Below are 27,598 nucleotides of genomic sequence, written 5' to 3' on the forward strand. Positions count from 1 at the left end.
ATGTTTTGTACTGGTTTTTCGTTTTGTTTTGTTTTGTTTTGTTTTGCCTCTGAAGAGTACAGCTTTCAGTGACGCCTCTATAGTTGTGGTCTTTTCCTTTTGGTAATGAAATGCATCAGTTTTGTGCTGAGAAACATTATTTTGCCCTTGAGGAAGAACTTGGTTGGTTTACCAAAGAGACCATCAAACTTTGAAAGTGATATGGAAAGTTTATGCGGTTTCTGCAACTATTTCAGAAGCTTCATAAAAATAAAGAGTCTGGGCTGGGCGCAGTGGCTTATGTCTGTAATCCTGGCGCTTTGGGAAGCTGAAGCAGGAGGTTTGTTTGAGGCCAGGAGTTCAAGACCAGGCTGGGTGACTAGTGAGACTCTGCCTCTACAAAAAATAAGAAAAATTTAAAAACCTCACAATAACAAACAAACAAACAAAAACAATAAAGGACTCTGGCTTTAGGAGCAGATGAATCCAAGGTCTGATAAATTCCAATTTTTTATTATTCACCATTGTGCTTTCTATATGCATTTCCCTTTTTTAAGTGCCTGAGTGGTATATCAGTTGATGCATAGAGCATGTGTCTCTCCAGTCTGCAGTTTAGTTCTAGTTAATAGTGACCCCCTCTAATTGTTGAGTTATATTTATGCCACTCACAAAGTGACTTTTATATGTCATCAAATCATTTTACTGTATCAATTCTTCTGAAATGATGTAATGCTACTAAATAGAAAAAGGTGAAAACTGCTAATTTTAACATATATAGACACAAACACCAGTTCATAAATATTATGAAAATATATTGTGAAAAAGCAGTAGTAACTTGTAGGACTGATATTAACTACATTGTTAGTAGTGCAAGAATAAATTTCAAACTTAATGATTATATAAAGAATGAAACAGGAGTTCAGTGACCATAATACTTTGACATTTCAAATTTGTGGAATATATGTGAACAACAAAAAAAATTTTTTTTGAGACAGAATCTTGCTTTGTCTTCAGGATGGAGTGCAGTGGCAAGATCTTGGCTCACTGCAACCTCCAACTCCCTGGTTCAAGGGATTCTCCTGCCTCAGCCTCCCAAGTAGCTTGGACTATCAGCGTGCATCACGACACCCAGCTAATTTTTGTATTTTTAGTACAGACGAGGTTTCACCATGTTGGTCAGGATGGTCTCGATCTCTTGACCTTGTGATCCACCCGCCTCAACTTCCCAAAGTGCTGGGATTACAGGCACGAGCCACCGCACCCGGCCCTTTTATTTTTTTGAGACAGAGTCTTGCTCTGACACTCAGGCTGAAGTGCAGTGGTATGATCTCAATTCCCTGCAGCCTCTGCCTCCCATCTTAAAGCAATTCTCCCACCGCAGCCTCCCAAGTAGCTGAGACTACAGGCAGGCACCACCACCTGGCTAATTTTTGTATTTTTAGTAGAGATGGGGTTTCACCATGTTGACCAGGATGGTCTTGATCTCCTGATCTCGTGATCTGCCTACCTCAGCCTCCAGAAGTGCTGGGATTACAGGCATGAGCCACCATGCTCAGCATTTTTTTTTTTCTTTGAGACAGAGTCTTGCTCTGCCACCCAGGCTGGAGTGCAAGGCATGATCTCAGCTCACTGCAACCTCTGCCTCCCGGGTTCAAGCTATTCTCCTGCCTCAGTCTCCTCTGTAGCCGGGATTACAGGTGCCCACTACCACACCTGGCTAATTTTTGTAATTTTTAGTAGAGACAGCATTTCACCATGTTGGCTAGGCTGGTCTGAACTCCAGACCTCAAACTGGTCTGGAACTCTGTTCGCCTCTGCCTCCCAAAGTGCTGGGATTACAGGTGTGAGCCACCTCACCTGGCCCATTTGTTTCTTTTGAAATAGGAATTCCCAGTGTAACATTTAATGCACTTCCAGGGGCCTCCATGTGTCCTCCATCTGCAGGCTGTGTGTGCATTGGACTGTAGCCATTTGGTGACAAGGACTGTGGTAGAGGCCAGTCTGAGAGTGCACCTGGTGGATCCTTAAAGATGCAACCTTTGGGAACCTTGAACCTTTGGTTGCTGTAAGCAAGTAAATCCGCTAGTTGATCATCACTCAGGAACTTTGGCTGAACAAGGCCTATGAGGAAATTGATTTCTTGATAGATACTTTTGGAAGGTCTTTAAGTTATTCCCTTTACCGATCACATAACTTTTTTTAATGTTTTCTATAACTTAGTGACTTTGGTCACATTTTCCTTTCACTTATTCAAGAAATATGTATTAAGGGCTTGCTGTATGCTAGGCACTCTGCAAGACAAGACAGCATTTTTGCCCTCATGGAACTAATGCTTTGCATATATGATTTTCTCCTGTATCATATCCAGTCTACTCTTTGCTGCTTATTTTTCTAATTTTTCTATTTCTTACCTATTATGTTTCAGATCCATAAACTGTTTTGTCTATGTCCTTATTTCAAATTATTTTGTTCTCTAGACTAAACATACAGTAACAGTTGTAGCATTAACCTTTGTGCATTAAAAGGTAAAAATTCCATCCAAAAAATTTCAGGTATTTTTATTTTAAAATTAGACAGAGTCTCCCTCTGTCATCCAGGCTGGAGTGCAGTGGTGTTATCATGGCTCACTGCAGCCTTGAACTCCTGTGCTTGTATGATCCACCCATGTAGTTGGGTGTACAGGCCCGTGCCACTATGCCTAGCTAATTTTTAAAATTTTTTTTGTGGAGATGGGGCCTTGCTATGATGCCCAGGTAGTCTCAACCTCCTGAGTTCAAGTGATCCTCCTGCCTCAGCTTCCCAAAGTGCTTCCCCACTGTCATGAGCCACCATGCCAGGCCAAAATTTCAGGTATAACACAATAAACACATTCTTTTTCTTTTTCTTTTTTTCAAGATGGAGTCTTGCTCTGTTGCCCAGGCTGGAGTGCAATGGCTCAATCACTTGGCTCACTGCAACCTCCACCTCCCGGGTTCAAGTGATTCTCCTGCCTCAGCCTCCCCAGTAGCTGGGATTACAGGCTCAAGCTACCATGCTCGGCTAATTTTTGTATTTTTAGTGGAGAGAGGGTTTTGCCATGTTGGCCAGGCTGGTCTCAAACTTCTGACCTCAAGTAATCACCTGCCTTGACCTCCCAGAGTGCTGGAATTACATGCATAAGCCACCACACCCAGTCAAGAAGCACATTCCTATAAAAATCCAAATATATAGAAATAGGGTAAATATGAAGTCACCCCTTATATTCCCCAGCTTAACTGCCTCTCAAGAGCCATGAAACAGCCTATGTTCTACATTTTTGCTAATAGTCTTATCTCTTATGTTAGTCTGTGTGATGGGTTTAAAAATACCTCATTGCTTTAGCTCATATTTGTTGCTATTAGATGGGTTAAGCATATTTTTATGTTTAGCAGTCATTGGTTTTTTCTTTTTGTGAATTGCCTTTTCATATCCTTTGCCTTTTTCTCTGTTGGACTGTTTGTTTCTTCTTGAGTTAATTTTGGTAATCTGTGTTTTCCTAGAAAATGATCTGGTTTGCCTGGTTTACAAATCCTTATGTGTAATTATGTCCTTTTTCTTGTTTCTAATTTGGGTACCTTCCTTTTTTCTTACTTGATTAGATTTGCCAGAGGTTCTATCTTGTTAGTCCTTTCAAAACACCAGCTTTTCATTTTGTTCATCTTCAAGGTCATTTAAAAAATGTTTTCTGTTTAATTAATTGCCGTTTTTATCTTTATTCATTTCTTCATCCTGCTTTCTGTGGGCTCAGAGAAGACCCCTTTGTATAGAGGAAAGTGGGAACAAAGGTTCAAAGATAGTTGTTGGGGGTCGGGAAAACAATTGTTGGCATCATTCTCCTCTACCCCATCAGCCCCAATTGCCATCACAAATACAGGCAGTTCAGAATCCATCAAGAAATAAGAGTCAGGAATGTGGCAGACTGAATCAGGCTATCAACTTTGTTAATAAGGCTAAAGTGTGGTGTTAGGTCTTATGTTTAAATCTTTAATCCATTTGGAGTTAATTTTTGTGTAAGGTGTAAGAAAGGGGTCCAGTTACAGCTTTTTGCACATGGCTAGCCAGTTTTCCCAACACCATTTATTGAACAGGGAATTCTTTCCCCATTGCCTTTGTAGGGGCATGGATGAATCTGGAAACCGACGTTCTCAGCAAACTGAAGCAAGAATAGAAAACTGAACACCGCATGTTCTCACTCATAGGCGGGTGTTGAACAATGAGAATACATGGGCATAGGAAGGGGAACATCACACACTGGGGTAGATTGGGGGTGGGGGACTAGGGGAGGGACAGCAGGCGGTGGGGAGGCTGGGGAGGGAAGACACTGGGAGAAATGCCTGATGTAGGCAATGTGGGGGACAGAGACTGCAAACCACCATGGCATATGTGTACCTATGCAACAACCCATTTGGGATGTGCACATGTACCCCAGAGCTTAAAGTATAATAAAAAATAAAAATAAAAAATAAGGCTAAAGTGGAGAGTAGTCTTGACTTAAGATCACAGTCAGGCTAGTAACCCTTCCCTCTGAGTTAAACTTAACCAATAGAATAAGGCATTTAGAATAAATGCTTTGAGAGGTTTGATAAGAAGCCAGTTATGAATAAATGAAATGAATAAATCAATCACTTAGAGGCACTTCAGGCCAAATGGCCTCAGGGCAGTTCAGTAGTTCAGTTCTGTTTGGAGGCCTAGATCAGGAACAAAGAAAAATGACTTGGCAGTCTCTGGTTGGTGGTTGATTAAGCCGGGCCAGAGTTCGTGGAAGGAGGTGATCCTGGGGCTTCAGACTAGTCAGGGAGGCAAGTGAGACTAGCAGGGCATGGAAGAAACCAGGAAGAGGCAGGAGTTGGGGCTTCAGCTTCTTTCGAGCATGCAAACTCTGCTTGGAGGGAGTGGGATGCTGGGACAGCTGAAAGAGGGGCAGCTGGGGGCCAGAGAAGGACATTGCACATCCAGAACCCTGATGGCAGGAGAGTGGCAAGGATGGGCACACCTCCAAGTGTGAGGAAACTTGTGGGGGACTGATGATGAGTCATTCTTCAGACTCTCTGGGACACTTGTTCTTTCCCCAAATTAGTTTAACATCTGCTTTGGTATCAAAAGGGTAACTGCTTTTCTCTTTCTGGCTAATTAAACAAATGCAAATGTACGCCTAGCCTTACCATATCCTCACACAGCCTGGGAGGGAAGCACAGTGTGGGTGGCAGGTACATGATGCCAGAAGTAGAGGGTGTTCAGTGCTGGGGTGGGAGTACAGCAGGAGGATCTGTCCTGGCACCAGACATCTTCCATCCCTACAGGACCTCTCAAGGTCATGTTACATGACCTTTGGCATGTGAATTCACCTGGTACCGCAGTATCGTTTTTAAAAATGAAAATATACCAGTGTATTGTAACTTGTAAGCCCACAAACTTCTTGTTTCTAGCCAGGTGCCTACAGGAAAACCTTGCTTTTATGTTTTCACAGGGAGGGCATGATGAACCTTGTCTTACAGCTCATGAGAAAGCCAACCTCACTAACCACTCCTGGCCAGGTGTGGGGTGTTTCCCTCTGTAATTAGTTCCCCTGTGTACTTTCTTATGGAAAAATTTTATGCTTTAGAATAAAATTTAAAAGTCACCTAAAGAGATGGTTTGGTTAACATGGAAGTCAAGTTCCTATTAGTAGAAACCAGCAGTTACAGTCAGACTTTATAGATATTACAAAGAAGAGCAATATATTTCTAAATGACATGTCAAATTTCAGATTTTGTTTAGCAATTTGTATATTCATTATGATCTGCCAGCCCATCTGTTTTGGAAAAACCCTCTCAAACTGGGTTTTTCCTCTGCTCTCACACCACAACAGTCAACATGGAAAAAGACTTCCATGACCAAATGTGTGGGGGTTTCTTTCCACAAGCAGTGGACACCAGCTGGGTGTTCTCCAGTTCAACTCTGACACTGGCTACCTGGAGAGAGCATCAGATCCCACAGGACAAGACTCAGGCCCCGAGGCTGCCCACAAACTTCTTGTTTGGTCTCAAGTCTGGGCCTCTGGAACTTCTGACCAACTGGCTTCACATTGGGTTCCCATGACTCCCTCTTTGGGTTCAACTAATTTGCTGGAATGGCTCACAAAACTCAGGGAAACACGTACTTACATTGACCAGTTTATTATAAAGGATATCGCAAAGGATGCAGATGAATAGATGCATAGGACAAGGGATGGGGAAAGGGCATGGAGCTTCCGTGCCCTCCCTGGGTGCATTACCCTCCAGAAACTTCCAGGTGTTCAGCTGTCCAGATGCTCTCTGAACTGTGACCTTTTGGGTTTTTATGGAGGTTTCATTGCATAGGCACCGTAACCATGTAGAAATGTGATTGGACAAAAAGTACATGATCTAAGCCCAGCATGCCTGTCCCTTCAAGACTTCTCTTGATCTCTCGTGTAGCATTCCTTCCTCTAGGGTATGGGTAGGACTCTCTCTGAATTGAGGGACTTCAATTAGATTAGGGTCCTGCTTTGGGCAGGTGAAAGGACAGGAAAAGTTCACAGAGAGAGATTCTGTTTCCTGAGACCTAAAGTGCCCTGAAATTATAAGAAGGACTATAGGCTTTAGGAGCTAGGAACCGGTTCCTAATGCCTGTAGTCATTGTTATAATTTGTTTTTTACATGTATATGTAACTCATTATATATACATAAATAAAATGACACCATACCATCAGATAAACAATTTCTATTCATATCCATTTTTCAGTGATAAAAACTGGATCTGTTGCTGGCTAGGTGAAACTCAGAAACCCATGAAGCTTTTTACCTTTTTTACCCCTGGGAGTGTGCCTTTTCATCCAGAATCATTAGGGTCTCCTGGGTACTCTGCTGTGAGGACTCTTATTCTAACAGTCTTTGCAAAAATTAGCCAAACATCTGTTTGAAACTCACTCAGTCATTTTCATCTTTGCCTTTCTCCTAGTTATTTTTAGGGTTGATAAATTTGTTTTCCAAGAGCAAACAGCATTTTTAAACTTTGATTTTTGGCTAACATTTAGGAATTCTTGTTCTGTGGAGAGCTGGCCAGTTGCCCATTTAGGAACTTAGCCTGCATACAGGTTCCCTTCAGCTGAAGAGCATTAGTCTGGAGTCATCCATCCAGCTCCTGGAGCTTGGCTACCCTGATACTGCCTGGCCTGCCTACAAATGAACACCTCTACATACCATTATAGTCTATCATCTTACTCTGTTTCTACAGAATCCACAGGAGATTTAGAGTCCAAGCAAAGGATGTCTTGTCCAGGGTTTAATTATTTCCACAATTAAGAAAGCCTTCCTCAGGTTGAATTGAATTTCCTTTCTGCAATATAAACCATGAATTTACAAATAGTGTCTGATGCTGTCAGGATACATAATTGTTATGCTTCAGTAGTTTTTTTTTTTTTTTTTTGAGATAGGGTTTTGCCCAGGCTGGAGTGCAAAGGCGCAGTCACTGCTCACTGCACCTTCAACTTCCTGGGCTCAAGCATTTCTCCCATCTCACCCTCCCAAGTAGCTGGGACTACAGATGCATACCACCACAACTGGCTAATTAAAAAAAAATTCTTTTTTTTAGAGATAAGGGCTCATTATGTTGCCCAGACTGGTCTTGAACTCTTGCATGCAAGTAATCCTCCCGCCTCGGCCTCTCAAAGCGCTGAGATTCCAGGTGTAAGCCACTGTGCCCAGCCTTAAATAGATTTTAAAAATTACAAAACTGTTACGTGTTCATAGTAGACAGTGTAGAGAAATTTGAAAAGCATAAAGAAAATTAAAATGTCCTATTATTCCACCACCTATATAACCATTCTTGGTTTTGTTTTGTTTTGTTTCAATTTTTTATTTTTGGTGTTGGAATCTTGCTTTGTTGCCCAGGCTGGAATGCAATGATGCGATCTCACTTACTGAAACCTCCACCTCCTAGATTTAAGTGATCTTCCTGCCTCAGCCTCAGAGTAGCTGGGACTACAGGTGCATGCATACTACCATGCCCAATTGATTTTGTATTTTTAGTAGAGACTGGGTTTCACCATGTTAGCCACACTGGTCTCAAACTCCTGACCTAAGTTGATCCATCTGCCTCGGCCTCCCAAAGTGCTGGGATTACAGGCATGAGCCACCATGTCCAGCCTAACCATTCTTAATATATAGCTTCTTTTCAGTCTTTTTTCTATGCCTAAATGTAAATATGAGCTCCTACTGAATACACTTACAGTTTGTATTTTCCACGAAAATATATTGTCATCATTGTTCTATATCATTGGTATTTTACAGTATCACTTTCTATTCTAAGATGCCATAAATTCACATATATTCACATTTATATAAATGTTTAAATATTTTAAACATATTTATAGTATATATCATATTTCTATGGAGATAGCATGAATTCACTTATATTCACTGCCATAAAATTCATGCTTTAAAAGTGAGCAATACAGTGATGTGTTTGTATCTTCACAGAGTTGCACAACAATTACCACTGTCAAATTCTAGAGCATTCCATTACTCACCCCAGAAAACCCAGAGCAGTTACTACCTTTCCAGTGCTCCCTCCCTCATCCTGTGGTAGTCACTCAAGTACTTTCTGTCGGTCTAGATTCTCCTCTTTGAACATTTTGTAGAAGTGGAATCATACAATGTATGGTATTTTGTGTGTAGCTTCTCTTTTTTTTTTTTTTATTTTTATTTGAGACAGGGTCTTGCTCTGTCACCCATGCTGGAGTGCAGTGCTACAATCTCAGCTCACTGCAACTTTTGTGATTCTCCCACCTTAGCCTCTCAAGTAGCTGGAACCACAGTTGTACACCACCACACCTGGCTCATTTTTTGTATTTTTGGTAGAGACAGGATTTTGCCCTGTTGGCCAGGCTGGTTTCAAACTTCTGGGCTCAAGTGATTTGCCTGCTTCAGCCTCACAAAGTGCTGGGATTATCAGCATGAGCTACCGTGCCCAGCCTGTGTGGCTTTTTTTGTTCAACATAAGGTTTTCAGGGTCATCCATGTAGTGGTATGTTATTCCTTTTTACTGATGGATAGTATTTCACTGTGTGAATGTACACTTTATATGTATCTATTCATCAGGTAATGGCCATTGGGTATTTTCTGCTTTATGGCTACCGTGAATACTGCTACTGTGAACATTTGTCTGCAAGTTTTTGTTTGAACATCTGTTTTCAGTTATTTTGGATATATACTAAGGAGTGGAGTTACTGGGTCATAATGGTAACTGTGTTTAACTTTTTGAGGGACTCCCAAACTGTTTTTCCCAGTGGCTGTGCTTTTTCACATTTACATAAGTGATGTATGAGGGTTCCAGTGTTGCCACATCCTCACCAGCACTTGTTAATGTCTGTTCTTTTGGCTGGAGCCATCCTAGTAGATGTGGAGTGATATCTTCCAGTGGCTTTGATTTGCATAATGCCTAATGATTGATTTTCCTAATGTGGAGCTTCTTTTCACATGCTTCTTGGCCACTTGTGTTGGTCTATTTGGAGAAATTTCTATTCAGATCCTTTGCCCACTTTTCAGTTGGGTTATTTGTCTTTTTATTATTGAGTTTTAAGAGATCTTTATACATTCTAGATAGTAGACCCTTATCATATATATGATTTGCAAATGATTTCTCCCATTCTGTTGGTTTTCTTTTCATTTTCTATTTTTTAACTTATTTTAGGTTCAGGGGTACATGTGAAGGTTTGTCACATACGTAAACTCATATCACAGGGGTTTGTTATACAGATTATTTCATCACCCAGGAATTAAGCCCAGTACCTAATAGTTATCTTTTCTGCTTCTCTCCCTTCTCCCAGCCTCCACCCTCAAGTGTCTATTGTTTCCTTCTTTGTGTTTACAAGTTCTCATCATTTAGTGCTTGCTTATAAGTGAGAACATGCAGTATTTGGTTTTCTCTTCCTGCATTAGCTAGAGGCTGAGGATAATAGCCGCCAGTTCCATCCATGTCCCTGCAAACAACAAGATCTTGTTCTTTTTTTATGGTTCCATATCCCTTTATTTTCTTGATAGTACTTTTTTTTTTTTTTTTGAGATGGAGTCTAGCTCTGTTGCCCAGGCTGGAGTGCAGTGGCTTGATCTCGGCTCACTACCACCTCCACCTCCGGGGTTCAAGCAATTTTCCTTCCTCAACCTCCTGAGTAGCTGGGACTATAGGTGCCTGCCACCACGCCTGGCTAATTTTTGTATTTTTAGTAGAGACGGGTTTCGTCATATTGGCCAGGCTGGTCTTGAACTCCTGACCTTGTGATCTGCCTGCCTCATCCTCCCAAGGTGCTGGAATTACAGGCATGCAACCATGATGCCCGGCCTCTTGATAGTTATCTTTTGAAGCAAAAGGTTTTTAATTTTTAGGAAGTCTGGCTTATCTAGTTTGTCTTTGCTTACTTCTGCTTTTGATCTCATCTCTAAGAAAATATTGTCTAATATAGTCATGAAGTTTTACAGCTCTGTTTTCTTCCAAGAGTTGTATAGGTTTAGCTCTTGTACTTTGATGTAATTTTTGTAAATAGTGTGAGGTAGGAGTCTAACTTTGTTCTTTTGTATGTGGATATGCAGTGATTCCAGCATCATTTGTTGAAAAGACTGTCTCCCATTGAATTGTCTTAGCATCCTTGTTGAAAATCAACTGCCTATAAGTTTATGGGTTCACTTCTGGACTGTCAATTCTATTTCATTGATCTATATATATGACTGTCTTACATGAACAGGAGATGTGTGTTTATTTACTTCTTTAGTTTTTTCAATGACATTTTATAGTCTTTGGCGTATAGATCTCCCACTTACTTGTTCATACATATTTGTAAATATTTTATAGTTAAACATATTTATACATATTGTAATCTTTTTGATGCTATTATAAATGGAATTGGCGTCTTGGAGTATTTGGATTATTCATTGCCAGTGTATAGCAATACAATTGATTTTTGTGAGATCTTTGTTCTGCAGCATTGCTGAACTCCTTTATTAGCTCTCAGAGGTTTTTTGTTGTAAATTCCTTACGATTTTATATGTACAAGAGCATATCATCTGTGAATAGAGATAGTTTTACTTCTTACCAATCTGGATGCCTTTTCTTTTCTTTCTTTTTCTTGCCTAATTCTCCAGACTAAAGCCTCTGGTATAATCTTGACGAGAAGTGGTGAGAGCAGAGACACTCTTGTTTAGTTTCTGATCTTAGGAGAAAGCTCTCAGATTTTCACATTAAGTACAATGGTAGTTGTGAGTGTTTTGAACTTGCCCTTTATCAGGTTGAGGAAGTTCCCTTTTATGTCTAGTTGTTCAGTGTTTATATTATGAAAATCTGTTGGATTTTGTCTAATACTTTGTCTGCATCTGTTGAGATGATCATGTGGTTTTGTCCTTTATTCTATTACTATGGTAAATTACATGAACTGATTTTGACTAACTTTGAATTTCTGGGTTAGATTTCATTTGGTTATGGTATATTGATTTGCTAGTATTTTACTGAGGATTTTTATGTCATATCTAGATATATATCATCTGTATCATATGTATTATCACTTTTAATGGCTGCATAAGGGTTAATTATGTGGATATACTATAATATAGCCAACTAGACTTTAAATTATTTCTTTTGTTGCCATTGTTGTTATAATCAAGGATAAGCTTATCACTGTTGCTCAGATAGCTTTGTATTCATTCATGATTATTTATTTATTTTTCCCTTATATTTAATGGTCTGGGCTCTTTAAAAAGTTATACTTTAAGTTCTTGGGTACATGTGCAGAACATGCAGGTTTGTTACATAGGTATACATGTGCTATGGTGGTTTGCTGCATCCATCACCTGGTCATCTACATTAGGTATTTCTCCTAATGCAATCCCTCCCCTATAGCCTTACCTCCTGACGGTCCCCAGTGTGTGATGTTCCCCTTTCTGTGTCTATGTGTTCTCATTGTTCAACTCCCACTTATGAATGAGAACATGTGGTGTTTGGTTTTCTATTCTTGTGTCAGGTTGCTGAGAATGATGGTTTCCAGCTTCATCCATGTCCCTACAAAGGACATGAACACATCCTTTTTTATGGCTGAATAGTATTCCATAGTGTATATATGCCACATTTTCTTTATCCATCTATCATTGTTGGGCATTTGAGTTGGTTCCAAGTCTTTGCTATTGTGAACAGTGCTGCAGTAAACATACATGTGCATGTGTCTTAATAATGGAATGATTTATAATCCTTTGGGTATATACCCAGTAATGGGATTACTGGGTCAAATGGTATTTCTAGTTCTATATCCTTGAGGAATTGCCACACTGTCTTCCATAATGGTTGAACTAATTTATACTCCCATCAACAGTGTAAAAGCTTTCCTATTTCTCCACATTCTCTCCAGCATCTGTCTCCTGACTTTTTGGTGATTGCTCTTCTAACTGGTATGAGATGGCGTTTCATTGTGGTTTTGATTTGCATTTCTCTAATGACCAGTGATGATGAGCTTTTTTTCGTGTTTGTGGGCTGTATAAATGTCTCCTTTTGAGAAGTGTCTGTTCATATTCTTTGCCTACTTTTTGATGGGGTTGTTTGCTTTTTCTTGTAAATTTGTTTAAGTTCTTTGTAGATTCTAGATATTATCCCTTTGTCAGATGAATAGATTGCAAGAATTTTCTCCCATTCTGTATGTTGCCTGTTCACTCTGATGACAGTTTCTTTTGCTGTGCAGAAGTTCTTTGGTTTAATTAGATCCTATTTGTCTATTTTGACTTTTGTTGCCATTGCTTTTGGTATTTGAGTCATGAAGTCTTTGCCCATGCTTATGTCCTGAATGGTATTGCCTAGGTTTTCTTCTAGGGTTTTTATGGTTTTTGGTCTTATTTTAAAGTCTTTAATCCATCTTGAGTTAATTTTTTGTATAAGATATAAGGATGGGATCTAGTTTCAGTATTCTGCATATGGCTAGCCATTTTTTCCAACACCATTTATTAAATAGGGAATCCTTTCCCCATTGCTTGTTTTTGTCAGATTTGTGGAAGATCAGATGGTTGTAGATGTGTGGCGTAATTTTTGAGGCCTCTGTTCTGTTCTGGAACATTCATAATTATTTTTGTATGATACATTCCTACAAATGGAATAACAGAACCAAAGGTTATGCACAGATGTTTGTCTCATCTTGTCATTGACATTTACATTTTGTTTATAGTGGGGTTCTTTTTTCAGAGGTTTTTAATTTTCAAGTAGTCACATCTGTTTTTTTCTTAATGTATTCTGCTTTTGCCTGTGGGCTCAGAGAGGCCTCTCCTACCTTATTCAAATGTATAATCTCCTGTATTTTCTTTCTTTTTAAATTTTTCAAGATAAGATCTCACTATGTTGCCAAGGTTGAAGTGTGGTCTTTTTTTTAAAATTTTTCAAGACAAGGTCTCACTATGTTGCCCAGGCTGGAATTCAGTGGTTATTTGCAAGCACAATCATAGTGCACTACAGCCTTGATTTCCTGGGCTCAAGTGATCCTCCCTCCTCAGCCTCTCAAGTAGCTGGAACTATAAGTTCATGCTACTGTGCTCAGCTAAAACAATCCATTCTTTATCCTAGACTAGTCATGCCATCTTTGTCATAGTCTAACATCTTATTTCTGGGCTTTGCCATGATCCACTGCTCTTCTTTCTATTCCTAAACCTTGGCACTGTAATTTTTTACTTTTCTGATCTATTCTGCTATCTGGTAGTACAAGTGGGGTGTGTGTGTGTGTGTGTGTGTGTGTGTGTGTGTGTATGAATTTTCTTCTTTAGAGAAGAATCCAGTTATTTGATAGCTTCTATAGAGAATAATCAGTTGTTCTACCAGATGCATTTTAGGATAATTTTATAAATAATTTTCTTCATATTTCTAATCCAATTAGAATATTTATTGAAATCACAGCACCTTTATAAAATTGTCTGCAGAGAATGAATAGCCATTGGGAGAACATTGTATGTTTTTCTACCAGTTTTCTTTTTTGTCATTCAGTAAAGCATGAATTTTGGGGGTGACTGTAACTTTCTTACCAGATTTATTTATAGATAGTTGCTGTTGTTAAGTAGGATTTTTTAAAGCATGTGATAACTTATTTAAGTATATTATTTTATTATACAATTTAATAATTGTTTTAGAAAATTTAAAAGCTACAACTTGAATTTAAAAAGTAAATGACCCTCAATCTGAGAGATAAGCACTGTTAACATTTTGTGTGTATCTTTCTATTAATAGATTTACAGTCTATTAGGGAAGTAAGACATGATCACATGAAAGGCTTAATAATCTGAGACACTACTGAGTGACTGGTTTGTACCTTTTTCTGCCTAGTCTTTTTTCTCCTTTTGGAAACTGCTTTTCCCATAACTAGTAGAGCTGCCAATCATCCAGGTCCCTCTCCACAGCCAATGGGTTGGACAGTGTATCACCTCAGGGCTCTTTTCTGGTAAGGACTCTATTCTTCTGGAATCTCAAGTGCTAAAGACCTCCAGTCCTGCAGTGCTGCTGGGCAAGGCCTTCCCATCCCAAGAGCACCCGTGTTTGAATGACACCAGCTTAGGAGAGTGAAGCTACCAGATGATTCAAAACCATTCCTCATGACATCATTGGATCTCAAGGTCTAGCTGGCTTAAAGGCAGCTTGAATTCATCCTAGACTTTCCTAGATCAGTAAAGCCAACAAACTCACTATTTTGCTTAAGCAGAGTTGAGTTAGGTGTCTGTCATCTGCACAGTTCCGACCACTACCACCTCCTGTGTCCATCCCATGGCACCACATGCTGGGGGAAGTCACCCAGATGAGTTAGGACCCTGTATGCCCCTTGTCCCGTCTTGTTTTTAAATCTGTTTGATATATCAGGGAGCAATCAGCAAGAAGCTAGCCATTCCACATCTTTAAATCCTTACATTTTGGAGAGGTACAAATTGAGTTCCTCAGTGAGAGCAGGTTCTGTGCATTATGCCTGTTGCCTCCTTCAAGGCAAAGAGGGATGGCCATGAGAGGCAGCAACCTCAACCAAGTGGGGCTACCATGCCAGGCCAGGCTGGCTCAGAGCTGCCTGACTACAGCTCCTTTCTTCATTCTGTCAATGAGAATGACAGAGTCTGAGTATGGAGGTTAGAATTATAGTGAACACGGGGGATCCTGTGTCACAGAGACTCCGCATGCAACCTGCTATATAAGAGCTCTCTGCCATGCAAGAGCAGACTGGCTGCCTTCCTCACCTGTTATCCAGTAAAACAGCAATTAAAGTGCAGCTTGTGGCAGTGACCAAGCTTAACCCAGGTCCTCTGATAGAGTTCTTGGTGCCTGTGGATGGAACACATGTTGCTTGTTTACCTTCACAGCATTTCTTCCATGCTTTTTTCTGGGCAGTGTGTTTGCTCCCTCTTGCAGTAGATCCCGTTGTCACTGGGGCTTCCTCTAGGCCCTCCGTAGTAGCAGGGAACATGGACCCCAGGCTTTGTGAGGATGCCCATATCATTCTGGAGCTCCCTGAAGTCAAAATTATGTATGAAGAGATTTATTTAAAAATGAAAAAAAAGTGCAACAAATTATTCGAGCCTAGGAGTTTCAGATGCCCACCTCTGAGATCCCTTTAGCTGGCTCACCAGAACCCCCTTCTGTGTTATGCTTCCTGGTCGTAGCTTGACTTCCCCTTCCCACCTAGAACTCGAGGTGCTCACAGGGCAGTGGCAAGCTGGTGGGGCAAGCTGGTGGGGCACGCTTCAGGGTAAATACATTTGTGAAGAGCAGACTGAGTTTTATTTTGTTTTGTTTTTAAATCTCTTTGATAGCTCAGGGAGCAATCAGCTAGAACCTAGCCCACCTACATCTTGAGATCCTTACATTTTGGCGAGGTGCAAATCAAGTATTCAGGACCTAGCAGGATGGAAATATGATTTTGCACTTTGTGTATGTGTGTTTATGTAAGAAAGAGAGATTCTGAGAGACAGGAGAGGGAGAGGCCAACAGAACTTGGAGAAAGCAGAGCCCGCCTGCTTCCTGAGTGAAGTGTTGCTCAAGCGCTCTCTGCCCGGCCCCCTCCGAGTGTGGTTTTCCTCCCAGGCCAGCACCAAACCCAGAATAGAGTGGCTGACTTGAGGTCGGCAGCTCCCAAGAAGCAGGAGAAGCAGAGTTTTGCAGTAAGTACACGGTTGGCTATTATTTAAGACCGAGATGGAAAAGCTTAGAATAGCTGGGGAAGAGGTGCTTCTGCTTTAGTAGGTACAATGTCTTACAGACCCAGTGGATCCTGGTGTGACTAAGGCAGTGTGAGTACATTCTCCCGTGGTTTTTGCGGGGGCTGAAGAAGGGTTTGAAACTCATCTTCTGACGTCTTGAAAGAACATGGTCTTTTCTCACTGCTTGTCATTTGTTTCTTCTTGCAAGGAAAGGCTGATTAATGCTGACTTCAAGTTAATATATGAAGTTCTTTAGAAAAGAAGGCCTACGGGTACTAATTAGTAGCCGTGTGGGTATTATTTTTCCATCCAGGGTGAATAGGGCTCCTTCTGTGCATTCTTTTTGCCAAGTGTGGGATATCTAAGATCCTGTGGAGAGAACTGCCTGCTGGACTAGTAGCTTAGCCCCTGGAACATTCTAGAGTCATCTCCCCTTGGAGGAGATCAGCACTGTAGTGTACCCTGTCATCTGGCAGAGGGTCTGATAATGTTCCAGTGTTCAACATCTGGGCAATACAAACATTGTGTGAGGGTCTGAAATTAGATGCTTGTGAAGCCCAGATGGCGGAGTTTCAAGCAATAATACGATAAAGTTGGTGGCTCTTCTGGGAAGTTATTTATTATATGGTTGGTTGAGGCAGTTTGCCCCCACACCGCCTCACAGGGCTGAAGATACCTTAAAATCTCTCTTACCCACTCTCTTTTCTAGAAATTAAGTTTTTGCTTTTTATTTTCTTGTCCCACTGACTCAAATTTCCTATTGGAATAAAGTGTTTCGCTCAACCGTGCAGGAGGTCACACTGTAAGTTTTCTTGGGAAATGTGGCTTCTGCCCCTTCTCAATAGAATGTGAAGGTTAAAGCCATGTGGTGCTGCTCCTGCTGCAGAACTCGCCAGTGTGGCTGCTTCTGCTCCTTTACCGCTCAGCTCCGGGGACTCTGTGTCTCTGTGGTTCTGTTTTAGAGTAGCCGTGTTTCACTTCCTTTAATCTTAACTTTACCAAGTTAGTTAACATGGAAGGCCGTCTAAACAGAGGAGCCCCCAAGGCAGGAGAGGGGGTATAAAATAAGCAATACTAAACTTCCATTTGAAAATGTGGAATTTTTTGTTTGTTTGTTTTAGACGGAGTTTCGCTCTTGTTACCCAGGCTGGAGCGCAATGGCGCGATCTCGGCTCACCGCAACCTCCGCCTCCTGGGTTCAGGCAATTCTCCTGCCTCAGCCTCCTGAGTAGCTGGGATTACAGGCACACGCCCCCATGCGCAGCTAATTTTTTGTATTTTTAGTAGAGACGTGGTTTCACCATGTTGACCAGGATGGTCTCGATCTCTTGACCTCATGATCCACCTGCCTCGGCCTCCCAAAGTGCTGGGATTACAGGCTTGAACCACTGCGCCCGGCCGAAAATGTGGAATTTGAAATAAAACACCACCTATGAAGTGTCATTCCTCATTCCAATTTTATTTTTCCAATATATTAACTTTTTTTTTTTTTTAGGTGGAGTCTTGCTGTGTAGCCCAGGCTGGAGTGCAGTGGCATGATCTTGGCTCACTGCAACCTCTGCCTCCCGGGTTCAAGCAATTCTCCTGTCTCAGCCTCCTGAGTCGCTGGGACTACAGGTGCATGCCACCACACCTGGCTAATTTTTATATTTTTAGTAGAGACAGGGTTTCATCATGTTGTCCAGGCTGGTCTCAAGCTCCTGGCCTCAGGTGATCTAGCCACCTTGGCCTCTCAAAGTGCTGGGATTACCGGTGTAAGCCACCATACCAGGCCTTTTTTTTTCTAAGATGGAGTCTCACCCATTGCCCAGGCTGGAGTGCAGTGGTGCAGTCTCGTCTCACTGCAACCTCTGCCTCCCAGGTACAAGTGATTCTCCTGCCTCAGCCTCCTGAGTAGCTGGGATTACAGGCACCTGCCATCACATCCAGCTAATTTTTGTATTTTTAGTAGAAACTGGGTTTTACAATGTTGGCCAGACTGATCTCGAACTCCCAACCTCAGGTGATCCGCCTGCCTTGGTCTCCCAAATGCTGGGATTACAAGCATGAGCCACCTCACCCGGCCCCAATACTTAACATTTTTTTAAATGATCAAAGTAATTTTGAGCTCTCACTGTGTCACAGGTGCAGCAGCCAAGCTCTTTACAACATCATCTTATTCAATTCTCCCAGCAGCCCCATGAGGTCGTTACCTTTATGGTCTTCACTTTATAGCTGAGGAAATGGAGGCCTAGAGAGGTTATGTAATTTGTCAGAGGTCAGACAGATGGGTGGACAGGTAGGTGAGTGGTGCAACCAGGATGGGAACTCAAGTCTCTCTCAATCCAGAGCTCATGCTCTCTATATGGCATTTCAATAAATTCAGAAATTGGAGAAAATTGTGACTTAATCCCACACCCTAAAGCAACTGTTAAAATTTCTGTATTTCTTGCTGGGTACGGTGGCTTGCACCTGAAATCTCAGCTACTCTGGAGGAAAAGGAGGAGGATTGCTTGAGACCAGAAGTTCAAGACCAGGATGGGAAACTGTCTCCAGCAAGGTCACTGTCTTAAAAAAAAATTTTTTTTTTAATTAGTCAGGACTGGGCGCAGTAGGTCATACCTATAATCGCAGCACTTTGGGAGGGTGAAGCAGGTGGATTTCTTGAGCTTAGGAGTTCAGGACCAGCCTGGGCAACATAGCGACACCTCGTTTCTACAAAAAATCAAAATGCTAGCTGGGTATGGTGATGTGCACCTGTAGGGCCAGCTACTCAGGAGGCTGACGTAAGAGTATCACTTGAAACCAGGAGGTCGAAGCTGCAGTGAGCTGTGATCATGCCACTGCATTTCAGCTTGGGCGACAGAGCAAGACCCTCTCTGAAGAAAACAAAAATTAAAATAAGTAACTAAATAATTAGCCAGTTATGGTGCTGCATACCTGCAGTCCCAGCTACTCCAAAGGATCACTTGTGCCTAGGAATTCAAGGTTACAATGAACTGTGATCTCATCACTGCATTTCAGTCCGGGTGACAGGGTGTGACCCTGTCTCTAAGAAAATGACTGTATATTTCTTTCTACCTGTACAACCAGATACTATAGCATAAGGCTTTAAAAATGTTATATAAGGCTGGGCATGGTGGCTCATGCCTCTAATCCGAGCACTTTGGAAGGCTGAGACAGGTGGATCACAAGGTCAGGAGTTCAAGACCAGCCTGACCAAGATAGTGAAACCCTGTCTCTACTAAAAACACACAAAAAAATTAGTCAGGCGTGGTGGCACGCACCTGTAATCAGCTCCTCGGGAGGCTGAGGCAGGATAGTCACTTGAACCTGGGAGGCAGGAGGCAGAGGTTGCAGGAGCTGAGAACATGCTGCAGTCTAGCCTGGGCGACAGAGTGAGACTCCATCTCAAAAAAAAGGTTATATAGTTTCACAATTATTACTATATTATTCTTTTGAGACAGAGTTTTGCTCTGTCACCCAGGCTGGAGTGCAGTAGTGTGACCTCAGCTTACTGTGACTTCCTCCTTCCAGCCTCAAGCTATCCTCCTACCTCTGCCTCCCAGGTAGCTGGGATTACAGGTGTGTGCCACCATGCCCAGCTAATTTTTGTATTTTTGGTAGAGATGGAGTTTCCCCATGGTTCCCAGGCTGGTCTTGAACTCCTGAGCAGAAGCGATCTGCCTGCCTTGACCTCCTAAAGTGCTGGGATTACAGGGATGAACCACTGTTTCCAGCCTAGTTTGACAATTATTTAATGGCATATAATATTTATTAAATGTTTGGTCCATAAATTGTTTAACTATTCCCTGTTTTTTTTTAATTAGGTTGCTTTTCTTTTTTTGTTTTTTGCTATTATAAGTAATAGATTAGTAACTCTGTCCATGGAACTTTTCTTCTGTTTTTGGGTTGTATCTATAGATTTTCAGAAGTGGGATTACTGGGTGAAAGGGCATGAACATTTTAATGGTGCTTGGTATGTGCTGCTAAATTACTTTCTATCAACACAGTGTGTGGGAGCATTAGTCTAATTCATCCATTCCACCAGCCAACAGTATCATGGGGAAAAAAAGAATGAGAAAAACAGAACCTCTTTATGGTATTTTGCATTTCTTTTAATACAGCAAGGCTCAACATTTTTTATGTGCTTGTTTACAAGTTGTTCTTTCTCTTTTGATCAGTTTTTGGAACGTAATGCTGGCTTTTTGGGGCTGATTAATATGAGTAAGATTTATTTGCCGGGAGGGACTCAAGATGGCGCGGTGAAAACAACCCAGGATTGAAGGTCTTGGTGAACGCGCAGAGGGTGAGTCAGGGCCGCATTTCCAGATGGATCTTTGTTGTCCACAGAACTGGGAAATTCCCAGGTATAAAAGAGACGCAGGATGCCAGGCAGAGGTTTTGGCTGGTGCAGCTGGCGGCCGGCGCTGTAGCGCAGCGTCGCTCCACAGCGCTCCGCACAAAGCGCACTGGTCCGGGTGCCCTGTTGAACCAGCCATCTGAGACTTGAAAGGGCAGATTGGCATATCTATCTGACTGAACAGGACTTGGACAGTGAGCCAGGCCAGGAGATTCCAGGGAAACAGCGTTTGGAGTAGCGCAGTGGGACAAACAAAATGGCGATTCCAAATGCTCCAGGTGGAGAGTTTCACTGCGGGCCCAGCTGAACCCAGGACGGGGCAGCTCGGTGGGAGAGGGGCGTCCGCCATTACCGAGGCAATCTGCCCCTACTAAGGTACATGCCCATTGCTGACGCAGCCTGCTGTTGCCGAGGCAGCCCGCCACAACAGAGAGACTCCCCTGCAGGGCGTAGCCCGTGGCAGCAGGGCAGAGACCGCAGCAGCAGGGCAGAGCCTGCAGCAACAGGGAGAACCTCACACCAGCAGGGCGGAGCCTCGGCAGGCAAATAGTGACTAGACTACCTCCTAGCTGGGCAGGACAGCGCAACAGACACTCACAAAGAAAGCCCCAACCCCACAAGACAGAGCATCTGAGAAAAAAAGGGGTTTTTTAATGAGTTCTGCTGCAGCAGAATTAAACGTAGCAGCCTAACAGCCCTGAATGAACAACAGAGCTCACAGCTCAGCACTGGAGCTCCTATAAAGTACAGACTGTCTCCTCAAGCAGCTCCCTGAGCCCTCTATATCCAAAAGACTGACATATGGCAGGCATCATTCTGGGACAAAGATAGCAGAAAAAGAAACTGGTAGCATCCCTCACTGTTCTGCAGCTGCTATAGGTGCACCCCAGACAAGCAGGGCCTGGAGTGGACCTCAGCAGTCGTACAGTGGAGGGGCTAGACTGGTAGAAGAAAAACCATGTAACAGAAATACTTCATCATCAACAATCTGGGCATCCACTCAGAGACCCAACTGAAAAGTCAGCAACTACTGAGACGACAGGTGTATAAATCCACAAAGATGGGAAGAAACCAGCGCAAAAAGGAGGAAAACACCCGAAACAAGAACACCGCGACTGCTACAAAGGACCAAAACTCCTCACCAGCAAGGGAACAAAACTGGATGGAGAATGACTGTGACGAAATGACAGAATTAGACTTCAGAAGGTAGATAATGAGAAACTTCTGTGAGCTAAAAGAACATGTTTTAAATCAATGCAAAGAAACTAAGAACCTTGAAAAAAGATTCGAGGAAATGATAACAAGAATGGATAACTTAGAGAGGAATATGAATGAATTAAAGGAGCTGAAAAACACAATACGAGAACTTCGCGAAGCATGTACAAGTTTCAACATCAGAACTGACCAAGCAGAAGAAAGAATATCAGGAGTCGAAGATCAACTCAATGAAATAAAATGAGAAACCAAGATCAGAGAAAAAAGCGCAAAAAGGAATGAACAAAGTCTCCAAGAAATGTGGGACTATGTGAAGAGACCTAACCTACTTTTGATAGGTGTACCACAATGTGACGAAGAGAATAAATCCAAGCTGGAAAATACTCTTCAGGACATTATCCAGGAAAATTTCCCCCACCTAGCAAGACAGGCCAACACTCAAATGCAGGATATACCGAGAACACCACAAAGATATTCCGCAAGAAGAGCACATAATCGTCAGATTCAACAAGGTTGAAATAAAGGAGAAAATACTAAGGGCAGCCAGAGACAAAGGTCGGGTCACCCACAAAGGGAAGCCCATCAGACTCACAGCAGATCTCTCGGCAGAAACACTACAAGCCAGAAGAGAGTGGGGGCCAATATTCAACATCCTTAAAGAAAAGAACTTTCAACCCAGAATTTCATATCCAGCCAAACTGAGCTTCAGAAGTGAAGGAAAAATAAAATCCTTTGCGAACAAGCAAGTCCTCAGAGAGTTTGTCACCACCAGGCCTGCTTTACAAGAGCTCCTGAAAGAGGCACTACACATAGAAAGGAACAACCAGTACCAGCCATTCCAAAATCACACTAAATGCTAAAGAGCATCAACATAATGAAGAATCTACAACAACTAACGGGTAAAACAGCCAGCTAGCATCAAAATAGCAGTATCAAATTCACACATAACAATATTAACCCTAAATGTAAATGGACTAAATGTACCAATCAAAAGACACACACTGGCAAATTGGATAAAAATCCAAAACCCATCAGTGTGCTGTATCCAGGAAACCCATCTCGCATGCAAGGATACACAAAGGCTCAAAATAAAGGGATGGAGGAAGATTTACCAAGCAAATGGAGAGCAAAAAAAAAAGCAGGAGTTGCAATTCTCGTCTCTGATAAAATAGACTTTAAAGCAACAAAGATCAAAAGAGACAAAGAAGGCCATTACATAATGGTAAAAGGATCGATACAACAAGAAGAGCTAACGATCCTAAACATATATGGACCCAATACAGGAGCACCCAGATACATAAGGCAAGTTCTTAATGACTTACAAAGAGACTTAGACTCCCACACAATAATAGTGGGAGACTTTAACACTCCACTGTCAATATTAGACAGATCAACCAGACAGAAAATCAACAAGGATATCCAGGGCTTGAACTCAGACCTGGAGAAAGCAAACCTGATAGACATTTACAGAACTCTCCACCCCAATATATCCACAGAATATACATTCTTCTCAGTGCCACATCACACCTACTCTAAAATTGACCACATAATTGGAAGTAAAGCACTCCTCAGCAAATGCAAAACAACTGAAATCATAACAGTCTCTCAAACCATAGTACAATCAAGTTAAAATTCAGAAACCAACCCAGAACTGCACAGCTTCATGGAAACTGAACAACTGGCTCTTGAATGTTGACTGGATAAACAATGAAATGAAGGCAGAAATAAAGAAGTTCTTCGAAACCAATGAGAATGAAGACACAACATGCCAGAATCTCTGGGACACATTTAAAGCAGTCTCTAGAGGAAAATATATAGTAATAAGTGCCCATATGAGAAGAATGGAGAGATCCAAAATTGACACCCTATCATCAAAATTGAAAGAGCTAGAGGAGCAAGATCAAAAAAACTCAAAACCTAGCAGAAGACAAGAAATAACTAAGATCAGAGCTGAACTGAAAAAGATTGAGACATGAAAAACCCTTCAAAAAATCAATAAATCCAAGAGCTGGTTTTTTGAAAAGATCAACAAAATAGACAGACCACTAGCCAGATTGATAAAAAAGAAAAGAGAGAACAACCAAATAGATGCAATGAAAAATGATAAAGGGGAAATCACCACAGATTACACAGAAATTCAAACCATCATCAGAGAATATTACAAACAACTCTATGCACATAAACTAGTAAACCTGCAAGAAATGGATAAATTCCTGGACTCCTGTGTCCTCCCAAGCCTAAACCAGGAGGAAGCTGAAACTATGAATAGACCAATAACAAGGTCTAAAGTCGAGGCAGCAATTAAGAGCCTACCACACAAAAAAAGCCCAGGTCCAGATGGGTTCACAGCCGAATTCTACCAGACACACAAAGAGGAGCTGGTACCATTCCTTCTGAAACTATTCCAAATAATCCAGAAAGAGGGAATCCTTCCCAAATCATTTTATGAGACCAATATCATCCTGTTACCAAAACCTGGCAGAGACCCAACAAGAAAAGAAAACTTCAGGCCACTATCCATGATGAACATAGTTGCAAAAATCTTCAGTAAAATATTGGCAAGCCGATTGCAACAGCAAATCAAAAAACTTATCCATCATGATCAAGTAGCATTCATCGCGGGGATGCAAGGCTGGTTCAAAGTACGCAAGTCTATAAATGTAATTCACCACATAAACAGAACCAAAAACAAAAACCACATGATTATCTCAATTGATGCAAAAAAGGCATTTGACAAAATTCAATAGCCCTTTATGCTAAAAACCCTCAATAAGCTCGGTATTGATGGAACGTATCTCAAAGTAATAAAAGCTATTTATGACAAACCAACAGCCAATATCATACTGAATGGGCAAAAACTGGAAGCATTCCCTTTGAAATCTGGCACTACACAAGGATGCCCTCTTTCACCACTCCTATTCAATGTAGTACTAGAAGTTCTAGCCAGAGCAATCAGGCAAGAAAAAGAAATAAAGGGTATTCAAATAGGAAAGGTGGAAGCCAAATTGTCTCTATTTGCAGATGACATGATAGTATACCTAGAAGACCCCATCGCATCAGCCCAAAAACTCCTGAAACTGATAAGCAACTTCAGCAAAGTCTCAGGATATAAAATCAATGTGCAAAAATCACAAGCATTCCTCTACACCAATAACAGACTTAACGAAAGCCAAATCAAGAACGAACTGCTATTGACAATTGCTACAAAAAGAATAAAATACCTTGGAATACAACTCACAAGGAACGTAAGGGACCTCTTCAAGGAGAACTACAAACCACTGCTCAACGAAATCAGAGAGGACACAAACAGATGGAGAAACATTCCATGTTCATGGTTAGGAAGAATTAATATCGTGAAAATGGTTATACTGCCCAAAGTAATTTACAGAATCAACACTATCCCCACCAAGCTACCATTGACTTTCTTCACAGAACTGGAAAAAACCACCATGAACTTCATATGGAACCAAAAGAGAGCCCGCATAGCCAAGTCAATTCTAAGCAAAAAGCACACAGTGGCGGGCATCACACTACTGGATTTCAAACTATACTACAAGGCTACAGTAATCAAAACAGCATGGTACTGGTACCAAAACAGAGATATAGACCAATGGAACAAAACAGAGGCATCAGAGGCAACACAACATATCTACAACCATACAATATTTGATAAACCTGACAAAAACAAGCAATGGGGAAAGGACTCCATGTTTAATAAATGGTGTTGGGAAAACTGGCTAGCCATGTGCAGAAAGCAGAAACTGGACCCCTTCCTGACACCTTACACTAATTAAAGACTTAAACATAAGACCTGGCACCATAAAAACCCTAGAAAAAAAATCTAGGCAAAACCATCCAGGACATAGGAGTTGGCAAGGACTTCATGAACAAAACACCAAAAGCATTTGCAACAGAAGCCAAAATAGACAAATGGGACCTAATCAAACTCCACAACTTCTGCATGGCAAAAGAAACAGTCACTAGAGTGAATCACCAACCAACAGAATGGGAAAAAATTTTTGCAGTTTACCCATCTGACAAAGGGCTGATATCCAGAATTTACAAAGAACACAAACAGATTTACAGGAAAAAAACAAGCCCATTCAAAAATGGGCAAAGGATATGAACAGACACTTTACAAAAGAAGACATATATGAGGCCAACAATCATATGAAAAAATGCTCATCATCACTGGTCATCAGAGAGATGCAAATCAAAACCACATGCCAGTTAGAATGGCGATCATTAAAAAATCTGGAGACAACAGATGCTGGAGAGGATGTGGAGAAAAAGGAACACTTTTACACTGTTGGTGGGAGTGTAAATTAGTTTAACCATTGTGGAAGACAGTGTGGCGATTCCTCAAGGCCTTAGAAATAGAAATTCCATTTGACCCAGCAATCCCATTACTGGGTATATATCCAAAGGACTATAAATCGTTCTACTATATGGACACATGCACACGAATGTTCATTGCAGCACTGTTTACAATAGCAAAGACCTGGAATCAACCCAAATGCCCATCGATGATAGACTGGAGTGGGAAAATGTGGCACATATACACCATGGAATATTATGCAGCAATCAGAAATGATGAGTTTGTGTCATTTGTAGGGATGTGGATGAATCTGGAAAACATCATCCTCAGCAAACTGCCACAAGAACAGAAAATGAAATACCGCATATTTTCACTCATAGGCGGGTGGTGAAAAATGAGAACACATGGACACAGGGAGGGGAGTACTAAACACTGAGGTCTACTGTGGGGAAAAGGGGAGGGCCAGCTGGGTGGGGGAACTGGGGAGGGATAGCCTGGGGAGAAATGCCAAATGTGGGTGAAGGGGGGAAAGAAAGCAGAACACACTGCCATGTCTGTACCTATGCAACTGTCTTGCATGTTCTGCACATGTACCCCAAAACCTAAAATGCAATAAAAAATATTTTAAAAATAAAATTAAATTAAAAAAAAAGAATGACAGCATCTTCAGATTACATGGCAAAAAAAAAGATTTATTTGCCATATTTTTATCATTTATGTTCCCCAGTCTATTGTTTACCTTTTAAAAATGAGTTTTTAAAAACCATTCAATCATTTAACATGTTTATGTAGTCAAATTGGTCCGTTTTTTTCCCTAATTCTTCTATGTTAGAGATCTAAGTTCTCTGCTTTTAAGGCATTTATTTTATTCTAGTATTTTCTTTCATGGATGATGTGAAAGTAAATTTAAACTGACTTAAAAACATGAACCAGTTTTTTTAATATCATTTATGAGCAACTCTTATGTTTTCTACTATTTTATGATTTTTTTTTCTTTTTATACCTCCAGCTTTTCTATTATATGATTTTTCTACATTATTTGATTATTTACAGGAGCAATCTATTTCTATGCCATTATCACACTGTGATAATTTTTGTTGCCTTTTTTTTTTTCCTTGAGATGGAGTCTCACTCTGTGGCCCAGGTTGAAGTGCAATGTCACAATCTCATCTCACCACAACCTCTGCCTCCTGGGTTCAAGCAATTCTCCTGCCTCAGCCTCTCAAGTAGCTGGAATTACAGGCACCTGCCATCTCACCTGGCTAAGTTTTGTATTTTTAGTAGAGTTGGGGTTTCACCATGTTGGCCAGGCTGATCTCAAACTCCTCACCTCAGGTGATCCACCTGTCTCAGCCTCCCAGAAATGTTGGGATTACAAGTGTGAGCCACTGTACCCAGCCTGTTGCTTTTATAGTATGTAGAGAGAATGAGTTGTGTGGAGTAATACTCAAGAGGCAACATAAGGTACTGGTTAATCCCATGGCACTGGAAGCAGATTGCTCAGCCTTAACTTCTCTGTCCCTCAGTCTTATTATCTGT

General features: G+C 41.3%; 1 protein-coding gene across 27 annotated transcripts in view; it reads left to right on the top strand.

Annotated features, from left to right (window-relative positions):
- The window catches only part of SPECC1 (sperm antigen with calponin homology and coiled-coil domains 1), a 498,473-nt gene that overhangs the window by 63,352 nt on the left and 407,523 nt on the right, over positions 1-27,598 (top strand). For 5 of the 27 annotated variants that reach the window (XR_013535354.1, XM_078372280.1, XM_078372284.1 and 2 more), the window contains exon 1: positions 16,084-16,145. The exons of the other annotated variants lie outside the window; for them this stretch is intronic. The gene's annotated coding sequence lies outside the window, so the exon portion shown is untranslated. Of the gene's footprint in view, positions 1-16,083; positions 16,146-27,598 lie in introns of those variants that run through there. 27 annotated transcript variants of the gene reach the window in all.

The sequence above is a fragment of the Callithrix jacchus genome, chromosome 5 (assembly GCF_049354715.1).
Source record: "Callithrix jacchus isolate 240 chromosome 5, calJac240_pri, whole genome shotgun sequence".
NCBI lineage: Eukaryota > Metazoa > Chordata > Mammalia > Primates > Cebidae > Callithrix > Callithrix jacchus.